Here is an 18,405-nt window from a genome sequence, read left to right as displayed (position 1 = left end):
ATTTCTAACAGCTTGACTCGTGCTGTTATTCTCAATCCAGTTGAGTATGCAATCTGTTCTTACGCAAAACCCGTTTCCAGCTAATATTTTCAATCTACCACCCATGATGAGGCAGAGGATTAACCCCCCTGGATCAACTTCATATTCATGCTCTCCGTCCTCCCTGTATAACAAGCACCTAAGAGAAGGAAATCGCCGGACAATTGTCTGCTTCCAGAGTTCTATTGGCAATGCATCAGGGGCACAATGACAGAGCTGAGTCATTGTGTGGAACAGATAGCTACCCCCCTGGTTGCACAAAAGGGACATTTGCTTATAAGCCCCGATCTTCCCTCGCCCCTCTCCAATGCTGACCGTCTGGGGCTCTTTTCCTTTCTTTTTCCCGCTGACAAGCAACTGCTTGGAATGATTGCGAAGTCAGTCCATCCCACTAGAACCCCTTACATCCCACCAGAGGCCTTTCTAGAACCACTATACCCTTTCCGGATAAGATCACTGCTACTGTTGAAATGTAAAGAAAGAATACTGGTGAAGTGTAAACGATTGTGCTGGGTTTGAAATGCTTCTTTGTTGTGTTTTAAAATAGCTTGCCACACTGAAGCAGATGGTGAGTTTGCCTGAAACTTTGGAAGTGAAAAATCCGTAAGCGCTAATAACACCACAATTTTCATTCATATTGTTCAACAATTGTGCTAATTTTTATCACTAAACCGTAAAATTTATCCCAAATCTTCCAAATGTCCACACTGCTCAGTGCTCATCAAAGGATAATGTTGAGCCAACGAGATTTTAAAATTTTATTAAGGTTCAGCATAGAATATATTGGATCATATTAAGAGGCAGCTCTATCTAACCTTGAATTTCATTTCTATCAGTCCATTAAGAAAAGAAAAAAGCGTTGAAATTGTAATATTGAGCTATCACGGAAGATCTTTAAGACATGTAATGTTGAAAAAGATTGCAAAAGTAATGTGTGACAACAATGTTGAAGATTAATATCTAAAAAAAAAAAAAAATCTTCATCCACCTTCAAAATTATGGGGCATCCGGTGGCTCTGGGGCAGAAGTCAGAAGCTTCGTCTTCTACCGCGAAGGTCGTGGGTTCGATTCCGGCCGGTGCCCAGGTGTTATTTTCCGTCTCTTGTGTTGTAAATTTTTCCTCTTAATGCATTTGTGAAATAAATTTTAGTTTCCTTTTTTTTTAAATACACACATATGCTTCTACACTGTTAATGATGAAAGACTTTTTTTTCTAGCAAGTACCTAATCCTCGATTGTAAAATGTTCAAGCCCGCAAAAAGATTCAAAATTTTACTATATTTTTTTGCAGTGACTATTTTATCCATTGAGAAGAGATAAAATGCAGGGAGTGAAGACTTTCATTCATGAAACCTAAACCCCAAGTCACGTGATAGATTTTAAAGCAAAGCAATAGATGAAATAAGGTTTCTTTCTCTTGTTTCAAGCAAACCGTGCTAACCATTCTTCGGTGTTGAGTCACGTGACTTAGGTTTTGTTTCAGCTTTTGTTAAGCCAATGATTGGACTTGCTCCCTCCATTTTAATTCCTGCTCAAAGGAAAAAACCCATCACTCGATTCCTTTTTCTCGTGCGCAGAAATGTGATATTCTTATTTCCCTTCAGGTTTTCTCTTGTTTCTTTTTACGTTCTTAGTGTCATTGTTATTGATATCTTCGTGCTCCGTTATGCGTCTTCCCAGTGTTTTCACAATTCGCAACTCCAATAAACTATAGAGGGCGCTGCAGCCAATGTCTAATGGCGGACGAAAAGGGTAAAACAAACAAATGCCATAACTTATAACTAATTTGGAAGCGTAGTGACTGATAGTAATATTTTGTCGTGTTTGTGGGAAGCTTTCTTTTCTATTCCTCTGAAATTACATTGCACCATAAACTGTCTGAAGCCTGTAATTTACACAAAAGAAAATACGTGGAACGGAATGTTTTACCTCTTTCAGTTGTATTGTTAATCACCGCAAGGTAGCGTATTCGAGTTCTGGAGTTGCGAATAAAATTGAATCAAACTGTTCTTGTAGTTTACCCATAAAAAGTTATGATAAAGAAACTTGCTTTCTAGTTTGAAATCTGAAATTTGACAGGCGCACATCGATAACAAAAGACATTCCAAAGGGAAAAATAAACATGATACGAAATGTTCTGAAAAGCTAGTAACTGAAGAATGACAGGTGCTTCCAATGCTTCAGCAGCTGCACAGCAGCTATCGTAATAATAGCTGCTATTAAAGACGGGAATAAATATAAATGAAAGGGTTGACATTAATTACTGTGCTTCGAACCTACAAGTTACCTAGAATTCAATGACTGCTGTTTGCTTTATTTCCAGTACGTAATGCGTAATTAACGTCGCAGTCTGCGCCATTGAAATTTTTAAAGGGGGGTTGAGGGATATTTTTCTTTTTTTTTGGGGGGGGGGGGTCTGTGCGATATTTAGGGGGGTGTGCTCTTAGGGGAGAGTAGGCACCACTGTCTAAGGTACAGAATTTATTATGACATCAATTTAATAGGCAAAGGGATGAAATTCTGTCGATATATGTTATTTACAATTGATTCAATTTTTTTTTTCAATGTAATTAAATTGAGCATTTCACAGGTCAAAAAAGACAAAGGATATTTACAATCACGTAACTAATAAAAACATTAAAAAACTTTACACCCATCATCTCTCTCTTTCTCTCTCTTGCTGCAATCAACATTATCAATCTTTGACAATAATTACATCTTTATAATGGGATCTTTCCATGTTCTTTCTGTTTACAGCTAGCATTCCTCAGCACCACCCTATCACAAAATTCTTCCAAGCAACAGAAAGCACTTAATCTACCAATCTTATCTGCTATCCCATAAATGCAACCTCGGAAAAAAACAAGTGGAAAGCAGATGTTCAAAGGTTTAGAGAAAAAAAATCCATAAATAAGCTTATGCTTTGAACATGAAACCCACAGCGTTTACTTCTCCGTAGCCTCTTGTTTTCTCTTTTCGTAATTCGAAACCTTCCTCTTTTTATGATGTAAACTTTTTTTTTCTTCAGAGGCGTTCTTCTGAGTTGTCAACGTTATCTGGAGCTTCCCTGTTGGTTCTGGATCTGCCAGAACTCGCATATGTTGGGACGGCGCTAGAGAAAGAATGGTTATTCTTTTTCATGAGTTGATTCGTTTCGCTTAAAGCCCTCGAACGGAGAAGAAGTAGCGACATCGTTTTCCCCTATTGTCTGGTGCCGCTTCCGATTCTTATTGGATGTGACCGATCACGTGGGCAATCGTTTGACATCTTGGGGCCAAAATCTGAGTGCTTACCGGTCTTTTAACATTGCGTTCTCGCTATTCTTGCTCATATTTATTTATCGGTATATTTATTTCTTCGTTCATTTTAGCATCTACTTACTGTGCCGCTAAGTGAGTGAATAGGGCAGAATCGGGCACCAAATTATATCCTTTACCTAGAGGGAAACGAAATAAAGAAAAACGTAAAATCTGGGTGCATTGAATCGGCAGAGATGACTTCACTTCTTTTATCCCCCCCCCCCCCCAGTGTGCATCTCTGTATAACTCAATGTTTTTTTGTATATATTTTTAATAGTTGTTTGTATTCAAACTCACGTTTTTTTTTTTTTTTTCCAACGCATCGTAGTTAAAAATATTGCATTCCTTGAGTTTTTACTTTTTCACAGTGAGTTCTTGTTCATTTCTTCTTCTAGGATTATTTTCACAGGATATTTTTTTGCCATTTTTGGTGTTTCATAAAGTATTTATTGTAAATCTTTTGTGTAAACACGTATTTATTAAATGGCCAGTTCCTTATTTATTTATTTACTTTTCTTCAACAATATCGATTTATTTGGCCAAAATTTAAAGTTCAAATTATTTCAGCGCAGTTAATATTTAAAACTTTATCGTTAATGCTTCTATTTATGCTATGGCGTAATCAGTGAAAGTCTAGGCAAGTCCAAATTCGCTGATAATAAGTGACACTTGCACTTGCAGGCTTAGACAAGTGTTCTTGTGAGAAGCTTCCATTCAGTAAAAGATGGGATGTGCGCGAAAATTTTCTCAGTACACAGCCAATCAGGGGCTCACCGATTGGAGGTCATTATGACCTTCCAAAAAAAAAATTCTTATTCGTCAAATTTTTGTTTGACGGTTTCTGCAAAATTTGGAGTTCTATTTGGGAAAATTATCATCATTCGGTAACATTTGGAGTTCTGTTAGGCAAATTGATAATCTCCATAATGTCCCAAACATCTTCACGCTATAAATTTTAATAACGTGAAGCACTGAATAATAATTTGAATGGAGGAATGCTTTCGAGAAATAGGGATTTTACGTCGAAATCTATAAGCATCTTAATTAATAATTTTTAATTGATGTCTCCACTAATTATTATCAGAGGATTATGTTAATTAGCCAAACATAAAGACGGGAGGATTACGAATCCATCAATACCTGGTTCAATGGTCAGTTTACTGGCGTTCGGGAGAAGTAACTCAAACATAGATACATAGGTACCAACATAGATACTCTCAGTATTTAATTGTAAGTTTAATAAGTGCATTTCTTTAATACCAAGTCATCACCTTCCAATTAAGCTTCAGTTAAAATCAGTAAAAGAAAAATTTCTTAGTTCTGGAACCAGGGGCGTGCACAGGACAGGGGGAGGAGAAGGGACACCCATTGACCCGGATCCGAGCCTGAAGGGGCCCGAAATTTTTAAAATGAGTGGTGAAATGTATTTAGCAAGGTAGGGATGTAGGTGAAAACTATATTGGGGGGGGGGGGGGGAAGGGGCTGTAAAAGTCTTTTGTGACTGGCCCCAAAATTTTTTGTCTGGAACTTCTGTTTCAGTTAAAGAAATCTAAACAATCTTTATTTTACGTGTTCTTTTAACTATATAAAATGTATTTCAAAAGTAAAAACAAAGTAGGGAACACCAAGCTTCAGACACACAGATGCGCACAAATTTTAATAGTAGAGACGATGCTCTTTTGTTACCAATCACTTATTGATTGGACCTCATTTATTCCATCATTTAAAATTTAATGTCACCTAAAGTAGTTTGATTTGTTGTAATGGCATCTCTGTCTCTTCTCTATCTCTACTAATAATAAAACTCAAAGTCTGTCTGGATCTCTGGATATTTGTCCGGATCTCTGTGACGCGCATAGCACCTAGACCTTGCAGCCGATTTTCATGAAATTTGGCACAAAATTAGTTTGTAGCAAAGGGGTGTGCACCTCGAAGCGATTTTTCGAAAATTCGATTTTGTTCTTTTTCTATTCCAATTTTAAGCCCATTTTTCACATAAATTTGATAATATGGGGGAGAAATATTTCATTCACAATTTTAAGTTTTAAGTCATTCGAAAGCTTGGAATTTTCTGCGTAAGAAGAGGTCTGTTCGAAGTTTCTACGAGCATTAGGAGAATTGTAGGAATTGTTTAAAGAAAACCAAATTACAAGGCTTACCTTCAGCTAGCCAAAAGATTCTAAATGATTAAGCTCGAGAACAATTAAGAAAAAGTCGTCTGCTTTTTATTTTCTTAGTTTTCATGGAATTACGTTCAGTAAATTATTAAAATATGTACCGCAGAGCCAGAAGAACGTAAGTCACATTATGATAACTTTACAGTAGAGAGGAAAAACCTTTTTTATTGAATTACAATCTTTGGATTAATTTTGGAAAAATATCTTATTTTGCGTTTTAAGAAAGGAATGGAAACTTCCTTCCTCTTTAAAATATTTCTAAGGCATTTACTGGTTTCTATTAAGCTACGTGCTACGTTTTCCAATCTGCTAAAAACTTGAAAAATCTTGAGAAAAAATAATAATTGAATTTTGACATTTTGAATTCAAATTATGTTTTTCACAATCACGAGTGCGTGTGTGTGTGTGTGTGTGTGTGTGTGTAGGCGTGTGTGTTTGTGTCTGTATGCAGGCATAAGTGTGTGGGTATGTGTGTGTGAGTGTGTAGGCGTGTGTGCTTGTGTCAGTGTGTAAGCATGAGTGTGCGTGTATATGTGTGTATATATATATGTGTGTGTGTGTATGTATGCGTCTGTATATAGGATATGGAAGCGACCAGGAGACGGTTTTCGCTAGAGGAGCAGCATCGGGAGGGGGCCGGTCAACGGTGGTGCTGCAGTGGGAGGGGGGGGGGGGGGAATAAAATCATAAGACATCCAAACCGTCAAGTGAGAAAAATAAGCAATGTGATTGCTCAAAAAAAAAAAAAAAAAAAACTTAACGCATTAACTGCGTTAACTGTAAATATACAGGTGAACCAAATGACCTTTTAATTTTCTACTACAGGCAAAGCCGTGCGGGTGCCACTAGTTATGATATAAAGGGGAACAGCTGTAGGGGTAGGAGCAATTTTAGATCAAATAGAAATATGAGACAACCACTGAAATGTTACTCATTGGCAGGGGCGTGAACGGAAATTTTTGGGCCCGTCACAAATGACTTCTCAGCCGCCCCCCCCCCCCTTTCCATATTGTTTACCTCTATATTTCACCACTAGTTTCAAAAATATTGGGCCCTCTTCAGGTGCGGACCCGGGCCAATAGGTGTTCCTTCTCTCCCTCCCCTGTGCACGCACCTGTTCATTGGGGGTGTTTTCTGCCGCTCTTATGCGCTCAAATCGAACACACAAAATATCTAATTATTGCAATTTTTTTTCTCTTGCTAATAGTATTTCTTAGCCATTTTATGTTGAATTCTCAGAACATAAATCGAAGCTCAACACTTCTTGGTTAGCTATGAAAGCACTACAGTCGAGTCTCGACCTACGCGAGGGATGGGTTCCAAGACCCCTCGCGTAAGTCGAAATTTCGCGTTGTAGAAAAGGGCATGCATAAGAACTTTTTATCAACATACCTAATTATTTTAGACATTTTTAAATACCCCTCAAAGTGTTTTAGACCATTTCTTAACTATATATTACCGTTTCTCACATAAACTGCTGAATTTTTACTGTATTTTTTTTTTTTTTTAAAGCTGCATTATTCATCATAAAATACTGTTACGATACACAAAATCAACAATCAATGGGAGAGAGAGAGACATAAAAAAACAAACAAATAGTACGGTACGTACAGAATGCAGTAATAATAAAGCACACTATTTGATCACATTTCATATTTAGAACTTTAAAAAATAAACGAAAAATGTGGAGTGGGGTTATTTATACACACTAACAATGCGATGTTTAGACTAGTACGGTGTGGGAACTTGCGAAGTCAGTGATGCTAAAATGATGAAAGTACATGCACGAAACCAATATTTAGTAGTCAATAACGAAGCCAACAATCAGCACCACGATTCCTTTCCAAATATTTTCGTGTTGCGAGCAAGAAACTCGCGATAACTTCTTACTCGTGAAAACCTCGCGTTATAGCCATTTCGCGTAAGTCGAATCGCGTTGTACCGGGAGCCGACTGTACTGCGATTCCTTATTTTTGAAATCTGAATCTAATTTCTTCTTTCTTCGGACATTGCGGAAATGTTTTCCTTCACTCAATAACATATCGGACCACTTGCCCGTTATCGCGCGATTTAATATAACGACTTCAAGATTAGATATTTCTAGTAACAACTGCGCATTTTCCTTGGTTGCTATTCGAATATTCTAAGCAAACTGCACGTTTCTAATCATCAGCAAAGCGTTTGTGTCAAGAGATAAAACTGCATTTAGATTTGTTTAACTCCGGCTGTTGGCGTACGACCTAGACCGATGACATTGATAAATGCTCAAGGGCAAATTAAATGATTTACAAACATTCCATACCGGCACTTTTAATTAAGCTTTATTAACAGAAATAACTTCATGTTATACACTGCTCAAAAGTAAATACACAATAAAAAGGAAAAAAAAAGGATAATACAGTAAAACCCCCCTTTTTTTGAGGGGGGGGGGAGCACTAGCCATAAATACCTTCTAGAGGGTTTTTTTTTTTTTTTTTGAGCATTCACGATTGCTTATTGTTCTCATTTGACTGTTTTTGATGTTACGCTGATTTTATTTTCCCGCCAGCACCCTCTGCAGCATCACCGTCGACCGGCCTCCTCACGATGCTGCTCCTCTTGCGAAAACCGTCTCCAGGTTGCGTCCATATCCTACACACACACACACACGCATACATACACACACCTACAAATTCAAACACCTACACATACACACACTCATGCCTGCACACATACACAAACACACATGCCTACGTACACACACACACACACACGATCGCTTACACACACACACGATCGCTTACACACACACACGAACGCCTACACGCACAGACATGCATACATACACTCACACACACACGCACCCACACACATGCGCCTACACAAACACACACGCGCATACATACACACACACGCTCGTGATTGCGAAAAATATAATTTGAATTCAAGATGCCAAAAATTCAAATTAATATAATTTTTTTCTTTTTCTTTCTTTCTTTTTTTTTAAATCAAAAATACCATCTAGAGGGTTTTTTTTTTTTTTTTTCAAAATTACTTTCTGGAACTGGTTTTTTGATCAAAAATATCTCCTGAAGGGGATTTTTTGATCAAAATAGCCCTTTCATATACATAAGCTACTGTATTAGAATTTTCTTTTATGTTAAAACCAATGCCTTTGGGGAGTGTTTTAACCCCCGCTCTCCCCTTCGCTATGCCACTGGAATGGAGATTTTTGTGGCGAATATTTCTGTCTGAGGGGTGGTTGCGGGACAGGGGCTTCCAAATGTCATTTATTTATTTTATTTTATTAGGAAACTTGCAGTAAAATAATCATTTTCTTTTTTTCCCTTGTTTATTTATTTATACATTTTTTACAATCTGGTATTTTATTGCTAAGAAAAATCTACTTCGTTGTTAAGTCTAAAACATAACGATGCACATAAAGTGGAAATATAAAGCTCAATAACTGCAAATTTTGCATTTTATTTAGTTTTTCTTTTTTCTTTTCTTTTCTTTTTTTTTGTCATCAATTGTTTTTGCAATGGAGTCGTTTCTAAAATATGAAAGGTATTTTTTTCTGAAAGAGTATGCTTAAAAACATAGGATCTGACCATTTTTTAAATAATTTGTTTAAGTTTAATACTTAAAAAAACAAACCTAAATCGGAGTGCTTTCATTGTTTACGGCTTCTGCTGATGACATCACAAATGATGAAACGCAATTCAGTGTTGCCATTCGCAGTGCAAAATATTTAATTCACATTTTTACTCACGAGTATTGGCAACGATATGGTTGATAGCAAGCGTAGAGCGCAATATTTAATTCGCCTCTTTATTAACATAACTTGGAAACGTGGTAGAAAGAAGCGGCAAAGTGCATCATTTGTGACGTCATCAAGACCACGCCTTGTTTGAAAAATCGGACATTTTAAAAAAATTCATTAAAAGAAAAAAAAAAACTGTTGGGAAAATGAAAATATCTTCTGGGTCCATGTTATTTTTTTTGCTCATTCTATCCATTTCAATGATTAAAAGTAGTACTTTTGACTGAAGGAAACCACCCCATTGCAAAATTTCAGTGCCGTAGTCTGCGCCATGACGTAGGCAATGTCCATCAGTGGCGCAGGGAAGGGAGGTTTGGGGGTAAAAACACCCCTCAGAGGCCTTGATTTTACATTAAACTCAACCCTATTACAGTAGTACATACCAGGGTAGCTTAGTCGAACTGATTTTGGGGTAAAGGAGGCAGAGTCGTGTCGGTAGTCGAAATTTTAAAGTTCCAAGAGTCAGAGTCGAGTCCGCCACTCTACCAGTGCTTGCGCAGTCGGAGGTTCTAAAATTTCCGTAGTCGGAGTCGGTATTTTCCGCCCCGACTCCGCAGCCCTGGTAAGGACTGCTTTGACCAAAAATCCCCTCCAAAAGGAATTTCTGGCTGCGCTAGTGTGCAGTGTACCATTGATCCCCTGATGTAGTGTAACATTGCTTTTGGGGGGATGGGCACTCCTGCCTCTTTTGCTGTGCTTCTGACTTTTTCAGTTATTTGTTCAAATGATTTTTCAGTACTGATCGTAATCGTATTGATCGTAGATTCAGTCAGTCGTAGATCGTTGACAGTATAAAAGTTAATTAATACACACACATACGTTTTTACAAACATAAAAAAAAATGTGTGTGTGTCGGTACGTGTATGTATGTATTTATGGTATACATAATGTTATCTCTATTTTTCACTTTTGCTTTTAATATGTCACTGTCGCTTGGGATTTTGGAAGTCTGTGATATTTTTTTCACCACACTGGGAATAAATTTCAAAGCAATTAAAAGGAGAAATGCGCGACCCAACCAACAATTTCGTTGCACAAGAAATAATAGTTTTAATGGAGGTTCTCTCGACAGCAATCAACTTTTATTTTCTTGCGGCTTTTAATAGAATTCAGTGTAATGAACTCGCTTTGTAATGAATTGCACTTAACTTCTACAGGGCTAGTCTAATTCCAATGCTGTTTTTACTTTATTTTTTTGTTTTAGCGTCGGCCGTGAAAGTAAAATAACTGGCAGCACACCTGCTGTCGAGAAACAAGTCAGGTGCGATTTGCTCAGTCACGTGATATCCTTTTCGGCATACCCTTTTGAATTTGCAGAGTTCCGCCTACCATCTGCTGTGTTCCGAAATTGTGGCACAGGGTTTTTGAGCCAGCTAAAGGCACTCAGTAGGTAGGGGTTCTTCCATATCTCGTATTTCATCTTTTGTTCAGAAATAAGAAAAAAGATCTGCTGAAAAATTGATGATAATTGAGTTCCTACAGAACAGGGGTTCTCTCAATCTGTTCCACCCTTTTGACGTGTAGTCAACTATGCGTATCGCCGAATTAAATATGTATTTTCAAATTCATCATATACTGAAGACTTTCGAATGACCGGAGTAGGTTTATCCGTATAGCGCGTTATTCAGGACGGCTTAAATCTTTACTAATAATAAAGCTGAAAGTCTCTCTGTCTGTCAGAATCTCTGTCCGGATCTCTGTTTGTCTGTCAGTATCTCTGTGACGCGCATAGCGCCTATACCGTTTGGCCGATTTTCATGAAATTGGCACAAAGTTAGTTTGTAGCGTGGGGGTGTGCACCTCGAAGCGATTTTTTGAAAATTCGATGTGGTTCTTTTTCTATTCCAATTTTAAGAACAAAATTATCATAAGAAGTACGAGTAAATTGCGAAATTATCATAACGTGGAACCGTAACATGGGCACAAGCCAATTGGCGAGATACGAAATTATCATAACGTGGAACCGTAACATGGGTACAAGCCAATTGGCGAGATACGAAATTATTATAACGTGGAACCGTAACATGGGTACAAGCCAATTGGCGAGAAAATTCACCATATATTATTTGTAAATATACAGGCGAACCAAAAGATCTTTTAATTTTTCTATTACGGGCAAAGCCGTGCGGGTACCACTAGTAATTTTATAAAATCATTTAGAACAGGGGGTCCCAAAGTGGGTAACGGAGAGAGATGTGAGGAGTGCGCCGCCGCGAATTATGCGCAGTATTATATGAAAAATGTAATACAAGACATGGACTAAAGTGTCTTGAGAAAATTCTAATTCTTCAAAGGTCGTTAATCGGAAAATTTGGGAATCCCTAATTTGGAATAAGAGGAAGATAAGTACACTTGCAAGGAAAAAGAAAAAAAGAAGGTTAAAAAATTTCTTGAGCAGTAAGTCGTCGTATCAGAAATGAAAAGCAGGAACAAACACCTGTAATTTCATTCAATAGTCACCTAAAAAACTAAATTTCTAGTATGCATTTAGATAACCAAGAAAAGAAAATCACTTTCTTTTTTTGTAATAATCATTTTGTTTAATTATTCTTTTGTATTAGTTTCTGTCATATTGTTCGTCTTCTCATTCTTATAAATTTTGAAAAAATTTTCATCCAAATTTGCATAAATTGGACCATACGGGCCGAGGCAGTTTCCGGCCATCCTGGTTAATCGGAAGTCTAGTGTACTTTGTACAAGTTAATGTTCAACTGTTAAATTGCTATAAAGTTTAATTAAATCCAGAAAATTTAAATTAAAACCAAGAAAATTTTATTTGAATGGATGTTTTTTTATAAAGTTTCAAAATTTGCTGAATAACGAACTCTTTGAGAGATTACAATAATAATCGAGTGACCTTCCATCGCGGAATCTCTTCCTCAGGGAGGATTGCCCCCTCCACCCAGCTGGCGCTGAACCCGCCTCAGTACATTCCTGATCCTGAAGTTCTCGTATGATTTCCTGAAGGACAGGTGTCGGACTCAAAACAATATTTTCTCACCTTACCTGCAAGCAGTCGTGGCCGACTGGTTAAGGCGATGGACTAGAAATCCATTGGGATCTTCCCGCGTAGGTTCGAATCCTACCGACTGCGAGAGTTTTTTTGTGATCAGTTTTCCAAAAGAAAAAATTTTCTGATGTTCTATCTTTAAATAATAAAATTCATTTGTCGCTTTGCAAACCGATGCTGTATTTTTTTCGTTTCGTTTCAAACTTCTTCATACTAACTCAATTGAGGAATTTTAGTCTAATATATTTTTTGTTATCCATTCATTTAACAATTTATCAATTTTTATTCTGTTCGAAGATCATATTATTAAGAAATATACATCTCAGCCCTGAGGGGGAATTATTATTATTATTATTATATCATTTTAATAAGGAACACAATACTTATTGGGATGACAGTCTGCCGAATTCTTTGCATAGATACATCATATTGAACGAAAGACGCGCATCCAAGTGCTCTATTAATATATATATCCCCTGCCCCGTACTAAACTCATTCAAGAGAGAACTGTCTTCACTGACTGCTTGCCAACTTTCCACGGGAAACGTGGCCGGACAGAGAAAGAAGGGGGGGGGGGGAGGAATGGCTGAAGCGACATGCCAGTTGATCCCTTATCTAATTGACTGTTGAGATTTTTTTCCTCCAATATTTAGCCCACAGATATGTCCTGTAGGACATCACTCATAGAAGATACAGAAGGACAATTAATTCCTACAATCAGAGACGCCGCGCGAGGGGTGTCTTTTCCCTCAGAACACTTGTTGTAGATGTAGAGAATGAGTGCCCCCCTTAGGGTGATGACAAGCCCTCTCATCCCTTAAATCCCACTTAGAACCCCCTCCCCCAAAATGAAGGGGTGCTCCGAACTTTAACTTTTGGGAGGACGATAATTCTCAATTCGCCGAATAGAACTCTAAATTTTTCCGAATGATAAAATACGGATACACACACAAAAGTACTTCTAATGAAAAGGAACATCGGTGCATTTACAAATTGCAGTTATGCCTCCAAATTCGCCGATAGTCACAAAATTTGCCGAAAAAGGAAACTTCTTGGGAGGTCCCAGTAACCACCCATCTGGGAGGTCCAGACCAAATGGCGCAGTCAGCACCATGGAACCTCTTTGTAAAGCCATATTGTCAATCCTAAAATGGTATTTTATGCATATATTAGAACTAGTATAACCAACTTCCACTCTGCAAGGGGGCGGGGTGAGCTGGCAAACTCAGATCCAGGAGTCTAAGTACAGTCGAACTCGCTTATAGCGAGCCCTGTTTTAACGAGAACTCGGATTTAGCGAGGAAATCGAAACGATTTGGTTGGTACAATGTTAAGTCTATGGGAACAAAACTCGCTTTTAACGAGCAAAACCCGCTTAAAACGAGTAATATTTTTGTAATTTATTAAATGTCTGTTGATTTCTTCCTCAGAAAAAAAAAGATTATTCTTTTTTTTTTTTTGGAAAGATTCCATTCACATTTTGAATTTAGCCGAGAATTGAAGATAATACATAAATCATGAGAACAAGTGATGACACGGCCCTTTTCTTTCAATTCGTGGAGTAGAAGAGCATTTAAAAATTATATATTTGTTGAGGAGAATGTTATTATTTCTGAGATATATTTCCGAGGATGTTGTAGCTGAAAGTCAAGAGAGAGAGAAAAAAATGAAATATAGAGAGAGCGACCACCACACATAACGACTAATGTGAAGTTAGATAGTCCTCAACATACTTGACTCCTAAAGTGCAGAAAAACTTCTATTTTGAAGGCGTGGAGGCAAATGACGATGTTTTTCGGACCCCGCGTTCTTTGAAAACAAAAACAAGAATGAGACAATAAGACAGTTCAAATCAAATGACCAACTTCTTTGTTTTTTTATATTTATGTACAATATCAAAGCAAGAAGCATGTATGAATTTTATGATTTTTATTCACTAACCCGTTTTTTTACGAGTACTTGGTTTATAACGAGCAAATATCGCGGTCCCTTCGTGCTCGTTGTAAACAAGTGCGACTGTATTAAACATATTGCCAATCTCAGACTCCCAATATGGTAGCTTGCATCTTGCATGCATGTACAGACTGTTTTGAACAAAAAAAAAACACCTTCCTTAGAAGGGAAATACTGGGTGCGCTAGCGCCCCCAAAATAAGAAGCTAAGAGTAAAATCTAGTAAAAGGAGAAATATATATATATATATATATATTGGGTGGAAAAGACTGTATGTCCAATTTTTCGATTTGCTAGGAAGCAAAATTCTAAATATTAGCTGAAAAGCGACCAAAACTTCGCTCATTTCGCCGTACTGTCACATAAGGTACAAACTGAATCTTTATTTATGTTCAGATAAAACAAATGAAGATTCGAGAATAAAACAAAACATGTATGAAATTTAAAAAAAAAAAAAAGTTGAGCAACCCTTTCAGTAACGATGATGAAAAAAAAGATTATTATTAACCCGAAACTCAACTTGTTTACGCTCTTCATATCCATCGAACGCTTTGGATATCAGCAGCAACACCCACTTTTTATCGAATCACAAAATCCAATCGAGCTCAGCACAGTACGCAGCTGACATAGTTATTATGTATTTTAGCTGCATGGTAATAAAACTAGCTTTTTCCGCTTGGCAACAAAAGTATTCTGTTACTGAAGTTTCAGGAAGAGGTCGTGGTAGCCTGATCGGTAGGGCATTGGACTCGGGGCCGGAGGGGCTCGGGTTCGATCCCCGCTGGTCGAAGACCCACCGTCGTCATTAAAGGGGACTGGGCGACGTTAAATATGCTCGTGGTCTCAATGTCCTCCAAGTGAAACGATACCTCTGGGGGTGCTAGCACCAGGTAGCTATTAGCTCTTGGTCTAGTTCTAAAATTCTCATTAACTGTTCGATCCGGTGATGGTGCTGCCACCTATCGGTATATAAAATAATGGAGGCAAGGCACTTAGTATGCAGTCCTCGACATAAATACAGTTGTAGTCAGTTGTGACTCTTGAATAGAATAGAAATAGAAGTTTCAGGAAAATGCTGATGAAAAGGATAGAGAAGTTAATAAAGATAAATTCGGATTGTGCACTGTTGTAAAATTTGGACAAAACACCTCAATAAACGCTTTACATATTTTGCATCACGTTTTCGAAAAGTGAATCTTAATATTGAAAAAGACCCCCCCCCCCACAAACGCAAAACGCTCCATGTGAATTCAAAGCTTAGTAATTTGGCATTAAATTCTTTTGCAGAATGGGTTTTTTGTTTTTTTCAGAATGTATTTTACAAGATTTTGAAACTTTTTAACAAACTATAGTTGGGACAAGAATGCTTGCTATGACCTCTCGTCGGCCCTGCACAATGCCGCCATGTTAGCTTTGCCCCAACTAGGTGGTCTATTTTTTAAACTTGTGCCCCGCTTTAACTTTCTCAGATGGGAAATATTCCTATTCCTATTCAGAGTCACAACTGACTACAACTGTATTCATGTCGAGGACTGCATAATAAGTGCCTTGCCTCCATTATTTTATATACCGATAGATGGCAGCACCATCACCGGATCGAACAGTTTTTTATGAGAATTTAGAACTAGTACAGGAGCTAATAGCTACCTGGTGCTAGCACCCCCAGAGGTACCGTTTCACTTGGAGGACATTGAGACCACGAGCATATTTAGCGTCGCCCAGTCCCCTTTAATGACGACGGTGGGTCTTCGACCATCGAGGTTCGAACCCAAGACCCTCCGGCCCCGAATCCGACACTCTACCGATCGGGCTACCACGGCCAGATGGGAAATAAATAAACTAATTAAAAAAAAAATAACAAGCTTTCCATGAATTCGTTATTTTTGTGATAAATTTTCCGCTCTTTTGACCATAACTTAAGTTATAAAGCCTTGAATTTCCAGATTGCGATCAAGAGCTGACGACACACAAAAATGTTGATCATAAGGAAAAAAGTATAGACAAATAGTCAAATATGACAAATTTTCAGCAAAAACTCTGAGATTTCCGACAACTATCCTCAAATTAAATAAGTTAATTTTGTAGAAGTTCTGCAAAATTTCATCAAATTAGAAGTGAATCTCAAGTTCCCGCAAATGATGCTTAGTCGGCTCAAAACTTGACATTTTCGCACGGGGGATGGGGGAATGTGACGCATTTACAAAGCACAAATGTTTAAAAAATTGGCAACACCACATTATTGAATTATTAGAAAATCGCCGTCAAGATATGACGTGTGAATATTGCTTCTACCTTCGAACGAAGCCATTGCCCGTTTGATAAAATTTTGATAGTTGAAATTTTAACCCTAACTCCAGTGGATGAACCCTAAACTCCAGTAGATAGCGTCATAGACTAATAATAAGAGTCTATGGATAGCGCTCATTGTTGACCGCTTTTTCGTTTCTCCATTCCCCTGAAATGACACAGTCTTACCAGTAAAACAGTTATGTGACCGGATCCAGTTCAGTCTTGTCGAAATAAAGCCTTTCCCTGCATTTTAAATTACCAAAACATATTATCAAAGTATCATGCCGTGGCGCGAGTTTCAGTGTTGATGACGTCAGGAGCGTTAGTCGACCATTATGCTTTTATAGTATATATGAGGATTAATGATTTTGTGTCACTGTCACTATCATAAAATTCGAGTTGAGTTTTAAACCGAATAAGCGTCATTTGTCAAAACTTCACATTTACTTCAAATTTGAAAAACAAATTGCAGAACTTGAGTAGAATTTCTGCAACATTATGTCGTTGATCTGCAAGATATTTGCAGACTGTTCATACATAACTTGTCATCCTTGATTTGACATAAAGACCTCGTTTTATGTCCCTTACGCGTCCTAGACGACCGATCGCTCTATAAACGGCTATATGAGTGATCTCTTCTCAGGCAAATATTTTAGGCCTTTTGTATTTTAGGCTCAACATTTTTCTGTAGTTTCTGAATCATAAAGCAACACACCTAAAATACCAAAATATTTTCCTTCGAATTCTATAATATTAATTTTCATTCATTTCTGAAAAATTAAAAGTTTTCCTAGCATAAACTGTGATGAATCAGTTGAAGAGGCACCGCAAAAGGACTGGAAGAGGGTTTTATTTGGGCTCTTTAAGTCAAGATTTTTTTTTTGTGAAAAAGGGGGAGGGGAAGAAGGGGGAGTTCCAAGTTCAGATCAGCCTATGGGCGGAAAGTTCTTTCTGGTTGGAGTTGACGAGTTTTCCATATCGTATAGCTAGAAATATTGGGGGGGGGGGGGGGGTAATTTGACCCTTGAGAAAAAATCTGCATAGTTCTCTACCTAATGTTGCATATTGTAAAAATAGATTAAAAATGATCATGTTCAGAACAAACGCAGTTTATTTAAAGGATGCAGAGATTTTGGGCAGGGGTGCCCACTTGGGGGGGGGGGGGGGGTTATGGCGCAGACTGCGCCATTGAAATTTTTAGGGGAAGTTGTTTTGAGGTGTATTTTCCTCTTTTTTTGGGGAGGGGGAGGGCTGCGCCCTTGCTCATGGGAGAGGGGGCATCCCTGTTTTAAGGATGTGTAATGAAGTACTTAAAACCATTAAAATAAAGCAGAGGTGTTTCATTTGCATTTCTGAAACTAGCAACTGATGCTCCCTTTTATGCCCAAAAACATTACACATGCTTCAAGTTCCTCCAATGTTATTTTCTAAGGAAACTTTATGTTCTGCTCTGTTTCAGCATCAGTACATGTTCTTTTTGTAATTCTAGTATTAACAAATTCGATAGAAAATTTCACTGTGATTGCAATACATTTTATATATAGCTGCAAAAGGTGCATAGATTGAAAGGTTAAAGAAGGGGGGTAGGATAACTTATGGAATCGACTTTAACAAAAGCACATCCCTCATATTTTCGTGCAAAAAAACTTATCGCGATGATTCATTCAATCGGCGACAGATCAAATGTAAAATTGCAAAATTATCATTAATGATTTTTGGAAAAAAAAAATAATAAACACACACATATATATATACACGGATGCTGTCGAATACGTATCATAACTATACATTTTCTTTTAATTTTTCATGCTTGACCTGTGAATCTGAACGAATAAAT

At 37.6% G+C, this 18,405-nt stretch overlaps 1 protein-coding gene and 1 non-coding gene across 3 annotated transcripts in view; both read left to right on the top strand.

Moving 5' to 3' along the window:
- LOC129227412 (FERM domain-containing protein 4A-like) overlaps positions 1-18,405 on the top strand; it is a 496,557-nt gene that overhangs the window by 189,314 nt on the left and 288,838 nt on the right. The window lies entirely within an intron of this gene.
- Positions 12,330-12,411, top strand: Trnas-aga (transfer RNA serine (anticodon AGA)). The gene has a single exon. It is a non-coding gene; the product is annotated as a tRNA-Ser (tRNA).

This window comes from Uloborus diversus, chromosome 8, assembly GCF_026930045.1.
Source record: "Uloborus diversus isolate 005 chromosome 8, Udiv.v.3.1, whole genome shotgun sequence".
Classification (NCBI taxonomy): domain Eukaryota; kingdom Metazoa; phylum Arthropoda; class Arachnida; order Araneae; family Uloboridae; genus Uloborus; species Uloborus diversus.
This window is presented reverse-complemented; position numbering and strand designations above follow the sequence as displayed.